General features: G+C 37.9%; 1 pseudogene; it reads left to right on the top strand.

The window, feature by feature from the left end:
• The first annotated feature begins 1,463 nt into the window (after positions 1 to 1,463).
• On the top strand, positions 1,464 to 12,722 carry LOC102513276 (annotated as a pseudogene).
• The last annotated feature ends 6,269 nt before the right edge of the window (positions 12,723 to 18,991 follow it).

Genomic DNA, 18,991 nt, shown 5'->3' with positions numbered 1-18,991 from the left:
TCTGTGAATTTTGAATAGTCTATTTAATTTCCATGTTCTGGTCGCATGACTGATCTCCCTTACTGCCTTTTAACACATGAATTAAATTAGATCAATAGTCATCATAACTTTAAAAATATGAGCTAGATTATTCAAATACAAGGTTTTATATCAGTATAACTTTTTTTTTAGATTTAACTTGGAAAAGGATGGAAAAATGAATTGCTGGATTTTTCACTTATGTCCAGAGGGTCTATATGTTTTGTTCATCAGCGTAGTTGCTTTTGCAACACATTTCCTTTGTTTTTCACAGTGTTTAGCCATGGGACTGTGGCTGACAAAGCAGAAGTGTGTGTGAGAAGTGAGACAGTGAGAAACAGTGACCAGCTGTTCAATCTTATGATACCACTAAAATGAATAAATCTATCTTCCTGTGGGAGACAAAAAGTACCTTGCCGTACAGCAGCAGTGTGTGCAGGGAGGATGCACTCGGAGACAGGGCTGAAAGCCACAAATGAATTCTCAGTCAGAGGAGCCCCTGCCCCCTACGAAGTAAATGCTGTACCAGGTTGGCCTTTAGCATCCCACAGATGGGGCCTGCATTCCACTTCCTGAAAGGGAGCAATCACACTTTTCCCCCAGTCAGAACAAAAAAGGTAATTGGGAGCCCTGGGTGGAGGGAGGAGGGTTGGGAGGGGGGGAATTGTTCCAGGCAGTCCTGGAAGTTCCACAAATCTAGGCCAAAGGGAGCAACTTTCATCACCCCCATGCCCTCCTCACCTTGCTCCGTGATCTTCTGGCTTTTCAATGAGCATTTCATTTCTTTGGTAAACAATTCACTCTGCCTCTGATTTATATTTATAGCACGCACTTATGTTCAGTCACAGGCCGTGGTAACTCAGCAAAAGTTCTAGCTTGGTCTCCTGGCTTCACTTTACCAACTCATTCTTCACCCAGACACCAGTGGGATGTCTCAAGACCAAGTCTGATGGTGACCTTCTTGCTTGCCCTCAAGCCAAAACCAAACTCAAAATCAAAGCCTCTGAATATCAGTTACTTTACTGTGGGGAGAAATTCCACGTCCCTCAATACATCCTCAGAAGTCTTTATTCCCAGAGTACCTCTCCCTTAACTTCTCCAGGCTCACACTTTGTGGAGAACTCTGCTCCTCCAGCCACCATGGACGAGGCTCGGTCTTCAGCGCTGTTTCCTGCTGACTCTTGTTTCCAGCTTGCCCTTGTTTCCATGTGTTTGCCTTAGGCCTTTCTGCCTGCAAGCATTCTCCTACCACCAAATATTGGCCTTAACCTGAAATTGCCTCGTCATCCCTCCAGTCCTCAGTTTACGGGTTTCCTAGACACTCGGAGGGATTTAAGATTCTGTTCCAGTAATGCCCTGTGTCTCCCTCGGTTAGCTCTTAGCAGCAGTGAATAGCATCTGGCTACTTTGTGAATCTCCCAGTGGGCTGCCAGTTCCCTGGGAACATGGTCCGTCCCTTGTGCACTGGCCTGTCTTCATTGCCCATCACAGCGCCTGTCTGCACACTGGATGATGAGCGTCTCTTGGTGTTAAACCTTTCTGCTAACCTGGTGCACTCTCACCACCCAGTGTGTGGGGAAGCATTTGGGCTGGTTAGTTAAATCTAAATCCACAAGATAAAAAAAAAACAAAAAAAACAAAAAAAAACCCCTAAACGTATGCTTTACGAGGCTTCAAATTGCCTTGGTACTATATGTCAAATAATTAAAATCATAAATGAATTATTCTTTTCTGCAGTTCCTTTTCCAGTTTATTATCTATATATCCACATGGGCTGGAGCCTCAAAACTTTGCACTCTGGTAGAAGCTGTTGCCCTCATGTTACATAATTGCTTTTTTCATAAGCTAAAAATGTATTTTCTTTTCCTTAATAAGCAGAATGATAATCCTTTTATGTGTGTATTCATCTGTCTGTCTTTGAATGTTCGTGGTAATTTCATATGCATTATGTTATTTATTCCTCATCATATCATCTTAAGGCAAATCATATGATTTTTATCTCTATTTTATAAATGACACAACTGGACTCAGTGTGCTTGCTATTTAGCCTGAGTCACCAGACGGTGAGTGACAGACCAGATGTGTCTCGTTCAAGATGTACAGTCTAGTTTATTTTCAATTCTGGATTATTTTGAGACTCCTCTGTTCGAAAACCGAAATAATTCAAACCATAAACCCCATGAGAACAAAGCCCATGTATGTTTCCCTCACACTGTGTTGTCCTTTACTGGGCTTGGCAAAGAGTAGGGACTTCTTAATAATTATTTGTTACATGAATGAATGAATGAACCTATTCTGGGAATTCTTTCCATTGCCTTTCAAGCCTTTTATATTTGCAAATGGCATGCAGAGAAGAGATGGGACCTTCTAAGGTGCCTAACGTGAAGAGGGAGGCAGGACACCGAAGGGAAAAGACGGACTCGGAGATGAATCTTTGTTCCGCTGTTTATTAGTTGTGTGATTTTGGACCATTATTTGAATTCTAAATCTCAATCCTATCATCTGGAATTTCCATCGTCTGGTTGGAATGTAAAGACAATTTTACTTGCTTCATAGGGTTTTTGTGGGAGTTAAATGAGATAATGTATAACAAGCATGTACCTCAGGGTGTAGCATTTAGTGGATGCTGGATAAATACTAGTAGTTATTTTCCTGCTGTGAGAGGGAAGTGCTCATTCATAGCCATTTAGGTCAGCAAAGAGAGTCAATCATTACAATTTTTTTCCTAAATAGTCATTACGTATTTATAATTCCAGGCTGCTTGATTTATGTGCACCTCTGTTAGCTGCTTCTAAGCAGTTTCCAGCTTTTGCATACCCCAGGAGTTTATCTTATTCTGCTCTATCAGTTGAAAATCAATTTTGAAAATCATACCAATGTAACTCAACAGTTTTTCAGGCTGGTGGATTTTGTTGTGAGTTTTAGCTAGGAAAAATAACAACCATAGTAAAATGTTTTGTAAATCCGTACCTGATTGGAGAGAGGATATTAGAAGTTAAGCTCTTGATTTTAATATATCTAGGCGTTAAGCTACCTTTTGTATTTTGCTTTGTATGTTAATCCACACAGAAAGCATTACAGAAATTTTTATTTCATGAAGCCCTCTCTAAATGATTCTTTTAACCATGTGAGTGCTGAAATGTGCAGTCTTGCCTTCCATTCTAACTACTTAAGGATTCAGAAAACAGCATTAGTTTTGCTTTTAAAACATTATTCCAGGTATGAGTTGTGTTTAGGGGATTAAGAAAACGATAGTGTTTTTCGACTCCTTTGTGCTGATATGTTTATTAAGTCAGCTCAATTTGCTCCTTTCCTTCAAATGCCTTCAAAGAAAATAAGTTAAGAAAATGTGTTCTTATCCATTTCTACAACTGATTATTGCTGCTTGTTAAGTTTTGGCAACTCCTGTCCCTGTGAAAACGTGTGGATTTCTGAAGCAGTGCACAATCTACATCAACTGTTTCTGTCGTCTCTGCAGTCAGACTGACCTTGGTTTGAATAGTGGCTCTGATTTCTTAGCGAAGTCATTTTAACTGATATAAATGATTTAACTGAGACTCAACTTCCCCATTGGTCAAAAGCAGTGGTTAACATCCATCTAACCAGTTTGTTGCGTGGATGAAATAACATATGTAGATCTCTAAAAACATGACTCCGTTCTCCACTTCCGCCTGTTAAGTATTCTTTAACCATTTACATGCTGCTGATGGTTTTATGTCTAGGGATAATACCGCATTGCATAGATGTATCACTGTTTTTATTTTGCCGGCACTCTCCTGTGCTATCTTTTTATCTTCATAACAAACTTGAGAGGTGGGTACTCCATTCTGTTTGGAAGATGAAAAAACATTATGAAATTATACACTTCTTGGATGGAAAGAACTATGCCTTTTGCTCTTTTCTTTGTTCTTCCAGCAGAGCTTAGCACAGAACTTGGCATCCATTCGGGGCTATATAAATATTTGTTGTACAGAACTGATTGATGGGAAGGACAATAACGTGTCCAAGGTCCCACACAAGGTCTTGATGGCAAGATGAGGACAGGGTTCCTCTGACTTTCAGATTTTTCCATTAGACAAGTGGTGAGCAATATTTTAATTTTTTTTTCTAGCAGGGTCAATTCAAGGAAAATAAAAATGTTTATGTGCCACAATTTCCTAATTAAAATGAAAATAGCTTTACTGGGTCTTGAGGCAAAATATATTCCTTCTACTTAGATTACTTTCTTCTGCAGTAGAGAAGTGCCAGTGAGAAACATTAGCGCTCCTTTTTCACCACTAAAATGTTAATATCGGGGCATATTTGGGAAGGAGCCACCCAGAGGCAGCTTTTCAATCTTTCATCCCTTGTATTTGCAGAGCACTTTAGAGTTCGCAGAGTGCTTTCACAGGCATTATCTAATTACATTTTTGAAACAATCCCAGGAAGAGATATTATTACCAACCACACTTTACAAGGGGTCCACTAAAGTTGAGGGGAGGGGAAGTGACTGGTTTAAGGTCACAGAGCAAGTGCAGAAAGAACAAGGCGTTGCCTCCCACGTCATGTATACTGAGCACTTGTTCTCTTTGCCTTTTCTACGAACTGAGATGGGTAGAAGATAGATTCCCCGATCCAAAACAAAACAAAATAATCTGGGCCCTTTCTCTCTTTTTCTCTCTCTTTTTCTCTCTCTCTCTGCTCATGTGGCTTTTTTTTTTTTTTTTTTAATCCATCTGAGTACAGCAGCCTAAGGATGACCAATCAAAAAAAAAATTACTGTTTTACACTGGAGGCTTTCTGTTCCAAAGCCTCTGCTTTGTGTGGGTAGGAAGGCTACAGTGAGAATTACACTGTGAGCCACAAAGCAGAGCTGCATGGTCTTTAAGCTGCTCTGCATGCCCTAGTCGGGTGATTGATGCCACCAAGTCAGAGGTTTGTTCTGGTTTATGGAATGCCAGGGATTTGGTACAGTTTTGACTTGAAAAACCTAGAAATGATCAATTTTGATATAGTCTGCACAGATGATAAGACTTTAGAATTGTTTTGCTGGATATACAGGTAGTGATCTTTGCTTCCCACATTTCTACATTTTATTTTATTTTTTCCCCACATACTCCTCATTTGACTTTACTTGCAATTGGAGATGGCAATAAAACAGGGTTATTTAACCAGGTTGCCCACTGCAGGCAAGTGAACAGAAGTCCCCCCCCCCACCCCCACCCCGCCACTTCTCTTTGGGGAGTTCTCCAAGCTTCTTTGCAGAGGGGGGATGTTGTGGAAATATGTGAGGCTGGTGCATATTTGCAGAAAGTGTCAAACCTGGGACGTATGGGGAAAGCATGAGAGTGACATGGGAGGCTCGGAGGGCATGGCTTTCTGTGCTGCAGCCGTCTCTCTACATACAGTCTCACCCCACTGCTCTCCTTCCTATCTCCCTTCTACTGGCTTCTCCTTTGTCACAGCTACATGAGGTAAGAATTAATTTGGAGTTTCTCTAAAATATAGTTTTTTCTTCTTTGCATTCCACATCTGCTTCCTCCTTCATTTATATTTCACAGTTTAATGTTGTAAGTGACATCATTTTCCAAGTTCCTTTAAAGACGACAGCGTTGTCTACAGCTGTGACACCAATAATACCTTTTGCAGGGAGAAGGGACACTTGGGGACAGTGATGTTGGCCTCAGACAACTCGCTGCTCTTGGATTTCTTAATCCAGGGCAGCTTTATGTTTGATTTGCTGCCTTCTGACCCAATAGAAATAATCATGTGCTTGTTTTAGCCTTGGTTGTGTTTGCTAGCTGATTGATGAAGTCCGCATTTAGTGGACTTGCTAGGTTTTTCTGATTGTTTTTTGAAAAAAGCTGCTGAAAGTGAAATTAGACCTCCTATAGCAGGTGCTGTTTCCGTGGGTAAGTGGACAGATTGAATCCATGGTTGGGAGGTCACTTTATTTTATTTATTTATTTTTTCTTCCCACCCTCCACCCCCCTGGTAACCACAAGTCTGTATTCTCTGTCTGTGAGTCTATTTCTGTCCTTTATTTACGCTTTGTTTTTGTTTGTTTGTTTGTTTTTGTTTTTGTTTTTTAGATTCCATATATGAGCGATCTCATATGGTATTTTTCTTTTTCTTTCTGGCTTACTTCACTTAGAATGACATTCTCCAGGAGCATCCATGTTGCTGCACATGGCATTATGTTGTTGGTTTTTATGGCTGAGTAGTATTCCATTGTATAAATATACCACCTCTTCTTTATCCAGTCACCTGTTGATGGACATTTAGGCTGTTTCCATGTTTTGGCTATTGTAAATAGTGCTGCTATGAACATTGGGGTGCAGGTGTCATCCTGAAGTAGATTTCCTTCTGGATACAAGCCCAGGAGTGGGATTCCTGGGTCATATGGTAAGTCTATTCCTAGTCTTTTGAGGAATCTCCACACTGTTTTCCATAGTGGCTGCACCAAACTGCATTCCCACCAGCAGTGTAGGAGGGTTCCCCTTTCTCCACAGCCTCTCCAGCATTTGTCACTTGTGGATTTTTGAATGACGGCCATTCTGACTGGTGTGAGGTGATACCTCATTGTAGTTTTGATTTGCATTTCTCTGATCATTAGTGATATTGAGCATTTTTTCATGTGCTTTTTGATCATTTGTATGTCTTCCTTGGAGAATTGCTTGTTTAGGTCTTCCGCCCATTTTTGGATTGGGTTGTTTATTTTTTTCTTATTGAGTCGTATGAGCTGCTTATATATTCTGGAAATCAAGCCTTTGTCGGTTTCACTTGCAAAAATTTTCTCCCATTCCGTAGGTTTTCTTCTTGTTTTACTTCTGGTTTCCTTTGCTGTGCAGAAGCTTGTAAGTTTCATTAGGTCCCATTTGTTTATTCTTGCTTTTATTTCTTCTAGGAGAAAATTTTTGAGATGTATGTCAGAAAATGTTTTGCCTATGTTTTCCTCTAGGAGGTTTATTTTATCTTGTCTTATGTTTAAGTCTTTAATCCATTTTGAGTTGATTTTTGTATATGGTGTAAGGGAGTGTTCTAGCTTCATTGTTTTACATGCTGCTGTCCAGTTTTCCCAACACCATTTGCTGAAGAGACTGTCTTTGTTCCATTGTATATTCTTGCCTCCTTTGTCAAAGATGAGTTGACCAAAAGTTTGTGGGTTCATTTCTGGGCTGTCTATTCTGTTCCATTGGTCTATATGTCTGTTTTGGTACCAATACCATGCTGTCTTGATGACTGTAGCTCTATAGTATTGTCTGAAGTCTGGGAGAGTTATTCCTCCAGCCTCTTTCTTTCTCTTCAGTAATGCTTTGGCAATTCTAGGTCTTTGATGGTTCCATATGAATTTTATTATGATTTTTTCTAGTTCTATGAAATATGTCCTGGGTAATTGGATAGGGATTGCATTAAATCTGTAGATTGCCTTGGGCAGTGTGACCATTTTAACAATATTGATTCTTCCAATCCAGGAGCATGGAATATCTTTCCATTTTTTAAAGTCTTCTTTAATTTCCTTCATCAATGGTTTATAGTTTTCTGTGTATAATTCTTTCACCTCCTTGGTTAGATTTATTCCCAGATATTTTATTACTTTGGGTGCTATTTTAAAGGGGATTGTTTCTTTACTTTCTTCTTCTGTTGATTTATCATTAATGTAAAGAAATGCAACTGATTTTTGAACGTTAATTTTGTAACCTGCTACCTTGCTGAATTCTTCAATCAGCTCTAGTAGCTTTTGTGTGGACCTTTTAGGGTTTTCTATATATAGTAACATGTCGTCAGCATATAATGACACTTTTGCCTCTTCTTTTCCAATTTGGATCCCTTTTCTTTCTTTCTTTTGCCTGACTGCTGTGGCTAGGACTTCCAGGACCGGACGGCTTCACTGGGGAATTCTACCAAACATACAAAGAAGAACTCATACCAGTCCTTCTCAAACTCTTCCAGATGATTGAAAAGGAGGGAATACTCCCAAACTCATTCTATGAAGCCACCATCACTCTGATACCAAAACCAGGCAAAGACACTACAAAAAAAAAGAATTATAGGCCAATATCACTGATGAACATAGACGCCAAAATCCTCACCAAAATTTTAGCAAATAGAATCCAACAACACATAAAAAAGATTATACATCATGACCAAGTGGGGTTCATCCCAGGGACACAAGGCTGGTTCAACATACGCAAATCAATCAGTGTAATACATCACATCAACAAGAGAAAGGACGAAAACCACACAATCATCTCAATCGATGCAGAAAAAGCATTTGATAAAATTCAACACCCATTTATGATAAAAACTCTCGCCATAGTGGGTATAGAGGGAACATATCTCAACATAATAAAAGCTATATATGACAAACCTACAGCCAGCATAGTACTCAACGGTGAAAAACTCAAAAGCTTCCCACTAAAATCTGGGACAAGACAAGGATGCCCACTATCACCACTCCTATTCAACATAGTCCTGGGAGGTCACTTTAGAGTTCAGTACCTGTAGCATTTTTCTTCTTCTCATGTTTTCTTACATCTGCATTTCTGAAATATTGCTATACATTTTTTTAAAAAGCAAAACAAGAATAAGTGCTAAAATAAATCAGTAAGTTCATTGAACTGGAAATCTTCACAACATGTAATTTGCAACTGTTTTGTCACTTTGCTGATGTTTGCCAGTTCCCATATTTCCAACACTCTAAAGACTATTTAAACAAAATTTTGCTTAATGTATTTTTGCTTAATAAGAATCCAAATCCCCCATACCCATGCTCATGTCCAGAATTTTCCCAAAAGATATTTAGTATGAATGATGAGAAAAGTTTGTGCTTTCTTTCCCCCATGTGGTAAGTCAGTTTATTGTCAAAGATAACATTCAGTCCAATGTTGTTCACATTTAGCAAATATTCAGTAATCACCTAACTGCCCAAGGCACAATGCTCAACCCTCAAATACTGGATGCGACCCTGGACTGTTGCAGTAGTTTCTTAACTGACTTCCTTTCACTGTCCCTCTGTGCACCCAATCGATCCTCTGCACTGACAATTCCTTTATGAAGCCGTCTCTGATTCCTCATCAGAACTATTTCAGCCTCTCCTCATTTGTTTACAGCAGAACGCTTATTCTTGTTTTATGGCACATGACACACGCTGTCATTAGACACCATAAAAATTACAGATAATGCAGGTGACTGGTTGCAGATGTGTGGCAGGTACAGATGCAGTGTGACTACCCCTGGATCCCACGCACTTTTAAGATAAACTGTTGAGTATAACATGCGTACAAAGGAGCGCACAAATCTTACATGTGTTTCTCAGTGATTTTCACAGAGTGAGCATATTCATATACTCTCTTTCCAGAGCAATACACAGAACATTATCAATCCCCAAGTGGTGGCCTGTGCTCCCTTCCAGTCACAGCTCTGCTCACCTGCAGGTAACACCACCGCACTTCTTATCACCACGGACGAGTGTTAGTTTTGTGTGTCTGGGTTCTTTTGCTTAATATTATGTGTGTGAGCACAGGCATTGTTAGTAGCTTATTCGTCAGTTACTACTGTGTGATGTCCCACTTTTTGGATTTACTACAGTGTGTCTATTCATTCTACTGTTGTTGAAAATTTGCTTCTGTCTCGCTTGTTTTGTTTATTAGGTTGGGGCTACTGGAAGAGTACTGCTATGTATACTCTAACATATAGCTTGCAGTGAACATTTATATGCGTGCATTTCTGTTCATTCACTTATCCTCCCCTTTGAATTGCCAACATGAAATCAAGAATTGCACTTTATTTCTTTTTAATACAGGAATACATTCTGAAAACATTGGGTTTTAAAGGCAGGTAAAGGGAACTTATTTAAGCTGGTCCATTTTCCAATTCTGAACATTGGGGCTTTTAAGTCTGTTTCAGATTCTGTTTCCCAGAAGTAAGCAAGCAAATTAGTAGAGAGTATTAATTAAAAAGAAATCAGTTTAAAACAAGGAATGAACAAAACATTCTGTGATATCTAAGAAAAAGGAAAAATCGCAAAAATTTTAAAGGCAAATGTGAATTCCGAAAGAGGGACTGTCACGTGAATTCCTAGGAAGTCTTATCAACACAACTCATACGAATGGTTAGTAAACTGAAACTGGGTCTTAACCATGAACACAGAAAGGCTGAAATCATTTCTGAGGTATAAAAAATAAAATCAGCACTGAAAACACTTAATATAGTATAGTAGAACTGTCCTTGAAAAAAATCAGATAAGTGAAATAGAAGACAGATTAGAGCATTTTATTCCAAGGGAAGGAGAATGAAGACATACTATGTAAATAATAGGAGTCCCCAAAGAAGAACACAGAACACAGAGGGGAAAGCTACATACGCATGGACAAAATAAAATTTTTTAAAATATAGAACTAAAGTAAATAAATTCCTAGGATTGGGAACAGAGAGAAATTTAAAAAGCCCTAATATGTCCCAAGTAAAATGCACAAATATAAACTACTACTAAAAGGCATTAACAATTCTAACTTTAATTTTCAATGCCAAACCACAATAAGATAACACATCCAATAAATACTGAGTAAATAATTATCCAAATATCTTTTCCTGAATAAAGCATTGGCAGATGTAATCTAGCGTCTAATGTGGAATTCCACACTTTGAGCTCAACAACCGTGTCTTTTTTCATTTTGCATTTTCTAGCCCCTCGTTCATTTAGTACCTGTTCCTATTGTATCCAAACTGATCATCCTTCAGTCTTATGTAAGTGCATATTGTGCAGGTTATGTCTTCATATGTCACAAGACATTCAAAAAGACTCGTAGGGTCAATGATGAGCATGAAGAGTTAAATCATACTGAATTCTCAAAGTAACGGTACAGCCTTGTACCAATAATGCAACATCCAGTAAGTGTGGCTGTTGTTTTTGAAAAGAAACTATTAGATTTAATTAAACAACACCATTACGATAGGGCAAAGACTCATAAAAATAAATTAGAAGACAGAACACCAAAATTAAAGGAGCACTAGAACTGAAAAATCTTAACTGGTGTAACTGCTGGAGCAAAGTAGGAAACAAAAGAAAAAAAAAATGTGACAAATAATGGACTCAATCTGCCGGATAAAATAAAGATATGTGGGAAGTGTCAAAAGGTAAGAGACAAGCTATAAAAGTGTTGGACCCTTCTTTTTGCGAAGACAGGGTGGAAAAGGATTAATCTAGTATTTCAAAACTTGCAACACATTACAAAACGAGTAATTATGCAATTAAGGAGGAAACAGTAAAGTAAGAGCGTGAAATAGGTTTACAGAAGATGACATCTAAATAACAGAACAATAAATTTGAATGGTTTAAAAATCTCTATAAAACTCTGAAGGACTTTAAATTGAATTGATAAAATATATTAAAGGATAAAAAATACATTTTTTAGACCTCTACATACCTATGGGGAGTGATCCAAGCCCCATACACTGAGGTCCCCGGTTAGCACTTCTCTGAGATGCCTTCATCGCAAGTCGGGGGTCCCAAGCACGGGCTTAGGCAGAGCCTCATTTGCTTCCCAGTACCCTTTCCTTCCAGGGCCAGACTGACCCCCTTCACTGAGGTGCCAGCCTAAGCAGGACCACACTCGGACTATTTGTAAGGGATCATTTTCGGAAGGATCTTTACTAGAAGAGGTAGGACAAGATGTAACCTGTAGCATTGGTAACTCACAGATCAGCAACACAGAATTTGTGCAAGTAATTGAGATCTGTCACCATCAGCTTTCTTCAAAACTTTTTTAGTTTTCATAACTAGGCAAGCAAAGCTAGTGAAGACAGTTTGCATGGGATTTTTAAGGGTCAGAGAAAGAAAGTTATTGGTGGATACAAGTTCTGGCAAAACATGCAGAGAAAACATGCAGAGGGAAAGTTATCCACAAACAGCAGCTCATCAGCACTCACCCTGAGTCCAGCCTCCTTTTCCTTCTCTTCAGTTTCATCTCCACAGCCAACAATTCCACTCATGCTTTAGAACAGGTTCTCTTTAGACTAAATCAAAGATATAATCAAAGGAAATCCTTTGCTACTCCCAATCTAGACAAGATTAACCAGCATGAGTACACAGTGCCCTCAGTGCCAGATACTCAGAGCTATGCCAATTATTGAAGAACATCCTACTGACTTTTTTTAAAAAAACAAGGATGGAGTAATGAAAGACATCAAGGTTATTTACAGGTTTCTAAAGCACTCACACACACACTGTGTGCAGATGTGGAAAAGAGTGAGCGAGTTGTTGAATTTTGTCAGGTAGACATGAACAAATTAAGAAGACAAATCACTCACATGAAAACCAAAAAAGGAACAAGAAAGAAGATTGCAGCAGGTGATGCTAAGCAGACAGATGCCGTCTGAAAATTTGGAACCAACATTTGGTCCTCAGATGCCCTGAATTTGTAGCTGAACATAGAAGGTCACTGGGAGATGCAGAGGCTTCTGATCCTCCTCCCTGTTTTTCTGATTTTCACCCACACAGTCAAGAAACTGCTTTGAGCCTTTCTCTCATGGAAAGTAGAGTCTTTATGCCTCAATCTCAAGCCATGGGCTCTTCCAGTGATGCTCCCACCAGTGCCAGACTGAAGCATCCTGGAAGTGGAGCAGAACTTCTTCTTCCCCAGAGCATAGCTAGAGACAGAGTTGAAGAATTAGACAACAGTGGTTATGAAAATTTGATTGACCCTACAGAATACGCCCTATAGGGAACACTCACTTTGGAGGAATTTGCGATCCTTGACACATACCCGGGGAGGGGGGGGGTTCAGAAACACTCAGACCTTCCAGACCTTCCAGAAACTCTCCACTTAGCACCATTTTTCTTAATTACTTATTGAGAGAATATTTGAAAGCCTATTCTGGAGAGCCAACTTCTTTCTCAGACCCCCGGACTCCTAAGGGGAGAGTCCTTGTGCAGAGAACCTGGAGGAGCCTCACGTCCATGGGCCCTCCCCTTCCATCACAGTGTGCAGGTTGCAAGACCATTCAGATAATCAGATTGTCCTGATTCTGGTGTGATTCATGGGTGTACAAAGTTCAGTTTAAATTTAGGCAAAGTAAAATTATACATGTGGTTTTTGTTCTTTAAAATAAATTTGAAATTAGTGACTAAACACAAATCATCTACAAAGGTTCTATAATTAATCTATAAATGAAAAACTTACCCCTTGCACTGTCATGCCTTGAAATTTACTTTTACCAAAAGAAAATGAGTTTAGCAGCAGCCTTCAAAGAACCTTCTTTCTGTGATAAGCCAAGCTCATCTTTGCCAGAAAAATTTTTGAATAATTCCAAGAAGTCTGATTGGAACAAATCAGATTTGACTTCTCTTATCTTACTGCGTATGACTTTGTGAGAGCAAAAGAGAGGGCCGTTTCACCTTTTTTCTGCTAGCCTAATAGATATTGGCACTTAAAATGATTACCTTTCAAATAATGTAGAAATGCTAATTACCAGTAAGTAATTATCCAGATAAATGTGTTATCAAATAAATTATTTTCCTTTTGGAGGATTGCAGTGTCTGCTATGTTACATTAGCCAATTATGGTCTCTGTTCTGGAGTCTTCAAGGAAGGATGTACAGCAGTGGATGACAGAAAGGAGTTATGTACCAGACTCAAGTTTTATGATGAACAGATGTCAAACACAGTGGACTTTGTTCAGTTCTTATGTAATGAATTTAATTCATTCAGATTTTGACAAATCCTAGTGTTAGTTTTATTTGTGGAGAAAAGATATTTAATAAATTATTTGAGAATCTGAATGAATAAAGATTCATTTAAATCTGGGTAAACAATTAATTCCTGTGCTACAGGTAAAGAAAGTACTCAAGATTTGTATTTTATCTATAATCTTTTTTCCCCCAAATATAGAGATCCTATCAACATTGCACAGATTGGAGGAAATAAAATAACTTTTTTGATCTGCTTATAGTTCAATTCTAAATTCAGAGAATATTAAACTAAATACAACTTTCTAACTTGAGTTTATAAAATTAAAAGGAAAAGGAATAAGAAATTTAAAAAGAACCCTAAACATTCTAATTAAAATCATAGAAAAGTAAATATAAAAAGAAGCAAATTGTCAACAGCTATTTTCAGGATGATAATCAAAGTGGACAAATTTGCCTGTAAATGCTGATCAACGTACCTGGCTAATTGCCTTTACTTGTAAAGTACAGATGTGATAATATTGGATGTTGGTGATGTTAATTCTTATTTAGACTTCCAGAGTATATGTTGGGGTTGTAAGTCAGGGGATTTTGGTGCCACAGTGGGCGTTTAAACATATGACATGTGTCAGAGGTACTGACTGTGATACAATGCGTGACTTACTTAAACGTTAATATAGTAGATAACGGCCTCATAGAAGACTGATGGTGTTCATAGTTGCTATGAATGAAAGTTGTCAGTATAAGATGTATACTAACAAGATTCTGTACATTTCATATTATTATATTTATCTTATAATTTTATTTTGAACGTAAGAAATCCAACAAAATAAAGCAGACTCTTTTGAGAGCTGTTTTCCTTGGTTTATGGCAATTGCAGAAATTCTAGGAGTATTCATGAAAAGGAATATAATAATGCAGAAATGCAGTAGAAGAAATCCATTTTATGCATCAAGTTCTTGAATACTTTTTTGAATGTTTGTCATGCTGAGTTTCATCAAGCTCAGTGTGTAATTTAAGTATTGAAGGCATCATTTCAAAGCATTTGGCTTTAACTTCTACCCTGAGTATTTCCCAGGTAACAAAGGTATTTGACACTATCACAGATGAAATTTTTTGTTTGCTTACATATTAACCTGCCGTTTCTCCAGTGCTTTGTTTTAATGTGTTCAGATTGGTAGCTTTATATACAATTCGTGTCACTCTACCCAAGCCATGCTGAAATATAATCTAAAAATACAAGCTATACAATTTGATAAAATATTTTTCAAGTGATGATATGCATTTAGTCATCACCTAGGAAGTAAGTTTGACAGGCCATTTGTCATAGAAAGCTTGAAACCCTAGATACTCAAATTCTTTGTGCTCCATTTATGTTTTATTCTGTTTTTTATAGTCAGAATAAATCAGATTAATCAGGTTTTTTATGTGTTTTCTTACATCTGTTACTTAATATTTTTCACTCTGTCTCCGCTAATTTGCATGTACTTAGGGTCACTGTTAGCTTCTTCCAAAATGTTTAAAAATACATTTCATTCACTATTTGATCTAGGCTAGATTAAACCTTGATGCCTTTATTTTCACATTTTTTTCATTAAAATAGACTAAAATGTACTTGTAGGAGTAAACTGTTTTTTAAGATGATAAATACAATTCATGTAAATGTAGTAGGATATGATGAATTCACAGAAAAAAAAAGTAGAAAAAAAATGCTACCTTTGGAGAATTAAACCAGTAAGATACATATATGAAGAGTGTGGTCAGAGATTTATTGCTGATGTTAAGACAGGGAATACTTGAATATTCACATAACAAAGGGAATAATTTGGATATTTGGGGAGGCAGATGTCACAGTGAGTAACTGATAGCCAAGACCTCCTGGGAAAGGAGCCAAATACCTTTATTTTTAACAAACTCCCCATGTAATTCTTTTGTAGACTGTGGAGGTTTGTATGGAATTTGAGTCTGATACTTATATTTTGCTCATTTTTGAAGTGAGTTATTTTTGAAGTGAAGTTATTTTTTCTAAGCTTTTAGAAAAGGTCTTGGATTAGGTAGCTTGTCTTCACAGAGCTAACTAATTTCACAGAGCTTTTTCTTTGGTGTGTATTTATGTTTAGTGTTAAAAAAATTTATCTAAATGGCAGCGTGCTTTCTAGGATGTTATAGTGCTATCAGTTTTCCCCTGGATTTCCCCCTTACTTTGCTTCTCTTTCATGTGGACTCTTATTCTAGAAGGGAAGTCTAGTGGGTGAGTTTGAGAGCTCATAGGGGACAAACTGCTTCTGTCCCTCAGACGATCTTGCTGTGCACCCCTTGAGTTCAGTCACCTGCTACTGTGGGGGAAAACCCCTCAGTTTTAGCTGTTGTTCTCGAGTTGGCCTGCCACATGTTCCAAGGGCTATCTTTTGGCCATTTGGTGTTCTCTCCTCTTCAGATCTGTCAGACATCACTTTGCTTCCATCAGACCTCATGCCAGTAATATACAAGCTCCTGTGGTTCTTGGTCATTTGTCCCTACCTGTGGATAGAGCAGGGTTTGTACAGATATCATTTTGTTGTAAATGCTCTCTGTGTGGTTTTGATTTTGCAGCTTACTTTGTCTGCTTTTATGTGGGAATTCAAGATACAAAATGATACCACGATATTTGAAATTTGTATTTGTTAACAATTCTGCAGGTGATTCTTGTACGCCACTCCATCACATCATAGTATTTTAGTGCTAGTGCCTGCCATCAACTCACGTGTCTGTGTTTCTCTTAGTTTCACTATGTGGGAGAGGAAACCTGAGTAATTATTACCCAGCAAAGGTCGGCTTGTCCTCAGGTCCAATCATGGTCTAATCAGCAGTGGGTGGTGACAGGAACTAATGCATATTTTTGTATAAGACTGAACATTACAGATCAGTAGAGGAAAAGTGACTTCTTTCTTAACATTGATTATAACCTTTATTCGTGGTTATCTCTGACATATTAAAACATGTGACTAAAAATGTAAAGTTTTTAAAATTCTCATGCAATTTTCTTTGCCTGAACTCAGCCCCCCTGTCATTTGGCTGACTGATTCCAACATTTTTTCACTTGTCGGTCCTGATCCTCCTAGAATACTTCCTTGATATATCCTTCTCCCTCAATCTGAGTTAAATGTTTCCTCATTCACCCACTGCATTTCAGTTTTTTTGTCTGTCTGTCTTCATATAAGACACTAAATTCCTTAGCATGGGAATTGTACTTTTTCTCTTTGTATCTCTACCACCTCGAAAATACTTCCCATGTGGAAGGAACTGAGAATGATGAATGAATAGCTTATGAATGAATGAATGAACATAAATCACAAATAACTTTATCACTTAGCTTTTATCATTGTGATTTATGGTAGGCTACATAAAGGCCCTCCAAAATACCTATTTTCTAATCTCTAGAATCTGTGAATATGTTACTTTATATGGCAAAAGTGTCTTTGGAGATATGATTAAGGATCCTGAGATGGGAAGATTATCGTGGATTGTCTGGGTGGGTCCTAAATATAATCCCAATGGTCTTCATAAGAAGGAGACAGTGGGAACCAGGGGATGTGATGACAGAAGGAAGAAGCTGGAGTAATGCAGGGCATTGGAGGTATGTGAGGAAGGGGCCACAGGCCTAGAAATGCAGGGAGCCTCTAGAAACTAAAGTAGGCAAAGAGACAGATTTCTCTCTGAAGACTCCAGAGAGGACACAGCCCAGATGAGACACGGATTTTAGACTGTGGATCACAAGAACTGTCATAGAGTAAATTTCTATTGTTTCATGCCACTCAGTCGGTGGTAGCTTGTTTCAGAAGCCATGGGAGACCGATCCACTGTTGTCATTTTCTTGTTGTTTCTGATCAATAACATATACTTCTAGATTATTGAATTAACTTACAATTGTTTCATGTCATGTGGAGAACATATTCTCAGTAAAGATGTGAAGACATTCTTCATTTTAATAACTGCATTTTGTCTACACATTTTCACAAGGTACTTAGGATGGATTCAAGTCCCTTAAATAGGATAGTCACTACCAGATTTTTTTCTTTTTTTCTGATGAAATGTTTTTGCCACAGGCAAGCTTTTATCTTCTTCCTCGCTGTTACTTTGTATTTTCAGCATCTGACCTTCAGAGGTTGAGACATCTCCCAACATACATTAGACCACATAAGGGCACTTAATCATGTAAACAGTGAACTCAGTCTCACTGCTAATCTTTTATCTAATGGCAAATTTCTCAGCTGTGTGTACTTTGATGGTGATGAAAGGAAATACTTTTTATTATATTATTCCACAAGGCACACTCCAACTTGAGAACCCCAACCTACACTTGTTGTAATTATAATAATAATTAAAAAAAAAAAACTTGTCTCTATTTTTTTTTTCTTGATTGCAAATACATTAGCATTACTTTGGAATACAATGCCACTCCAATTTCACTCTTCTTTTTGGAATGTGTAATGTAGAAAAAAAAAAGATGATGCACCTAGTAATATTTTATCCATGAAAGGACATTAGCGTTTCCTTTATGCTTTTGTTATGTTATGAGCTATGTTGGCGATAATGTATTACGGTGAAGCTGTCTTCACTGTGATTCATCAATCTTGGGGTGGGGTGGGGGCCACATTCTCTCTGCTATTAGTGATTGGTTTCTAAATAGCATGGCCTTTTGTGCCATGAAAAAAGAAGTTTTTAAGGCTTGAGAATTACATTTAGCAAGAAGACAGAAAATGTACTTATTGTCAGTGAGTAAATTCAGATGAACAAAAAAAGGATGTGGCATTGTTTAGGTTTCATCTCTTCTGGAGAGATGAGGAGTAGGATGGTTTCTCACCTCGTTGCACATCCACAGCCCTTTTACCTGTGGAATTATGAGACAACAAAAGCATCCTGCAGTTTGGAAGATTCCACATTTACAAGAGCAGCCAAAGGGAACTGTTTGATTTAAGCCGCTGATCTTAGGTCCCTGTCTCCACTTGGAAAAAAGAGGTTTAAATACAAATCTGATTTATAAATTATCCAGTTTAAATAATTGATAACTGACAAAGCAATTAAAACAGCTAGATTAGCTCTGATTTTAATATGTTAATGCCCCCAAACTTAAAGTGCTTTGATCATCACACATGATAGCCTCAGTCAGATGCTAATGCTATTAATCGCTGTTATTTTAGCAAGCTTGTAAATTCTTCATATTATTCATTTTTTCCCATTCTATTAATGAGTCCACTTATTAGCCTCATTTTTCTTTTTACTCTTTTTGCAAAGTTTAAAATGTCAGAGGTTATAAACTACACAC

This window comes from Camelus ferus, chromosome 9 (genome assembly GCF_009834535.1).
Source record: "Camelus ferus isolate YT-003-E chromosome 9, BCGSAC_Cfer_1.0, whole genome shotgun sequence".
NCBI classification, from domain to species: domain Eukaryota; kingdom Metazoa; phylum Chordata; class Mammalia; order Artiodactyla; family Camelidae; genus Camelus; species Camelus ferus.
The sequence above is the reverse complement of the archived record's forward strand: the minus strand, read 5'-3'. Positions and strand labels throughout refer to the sequence as shown.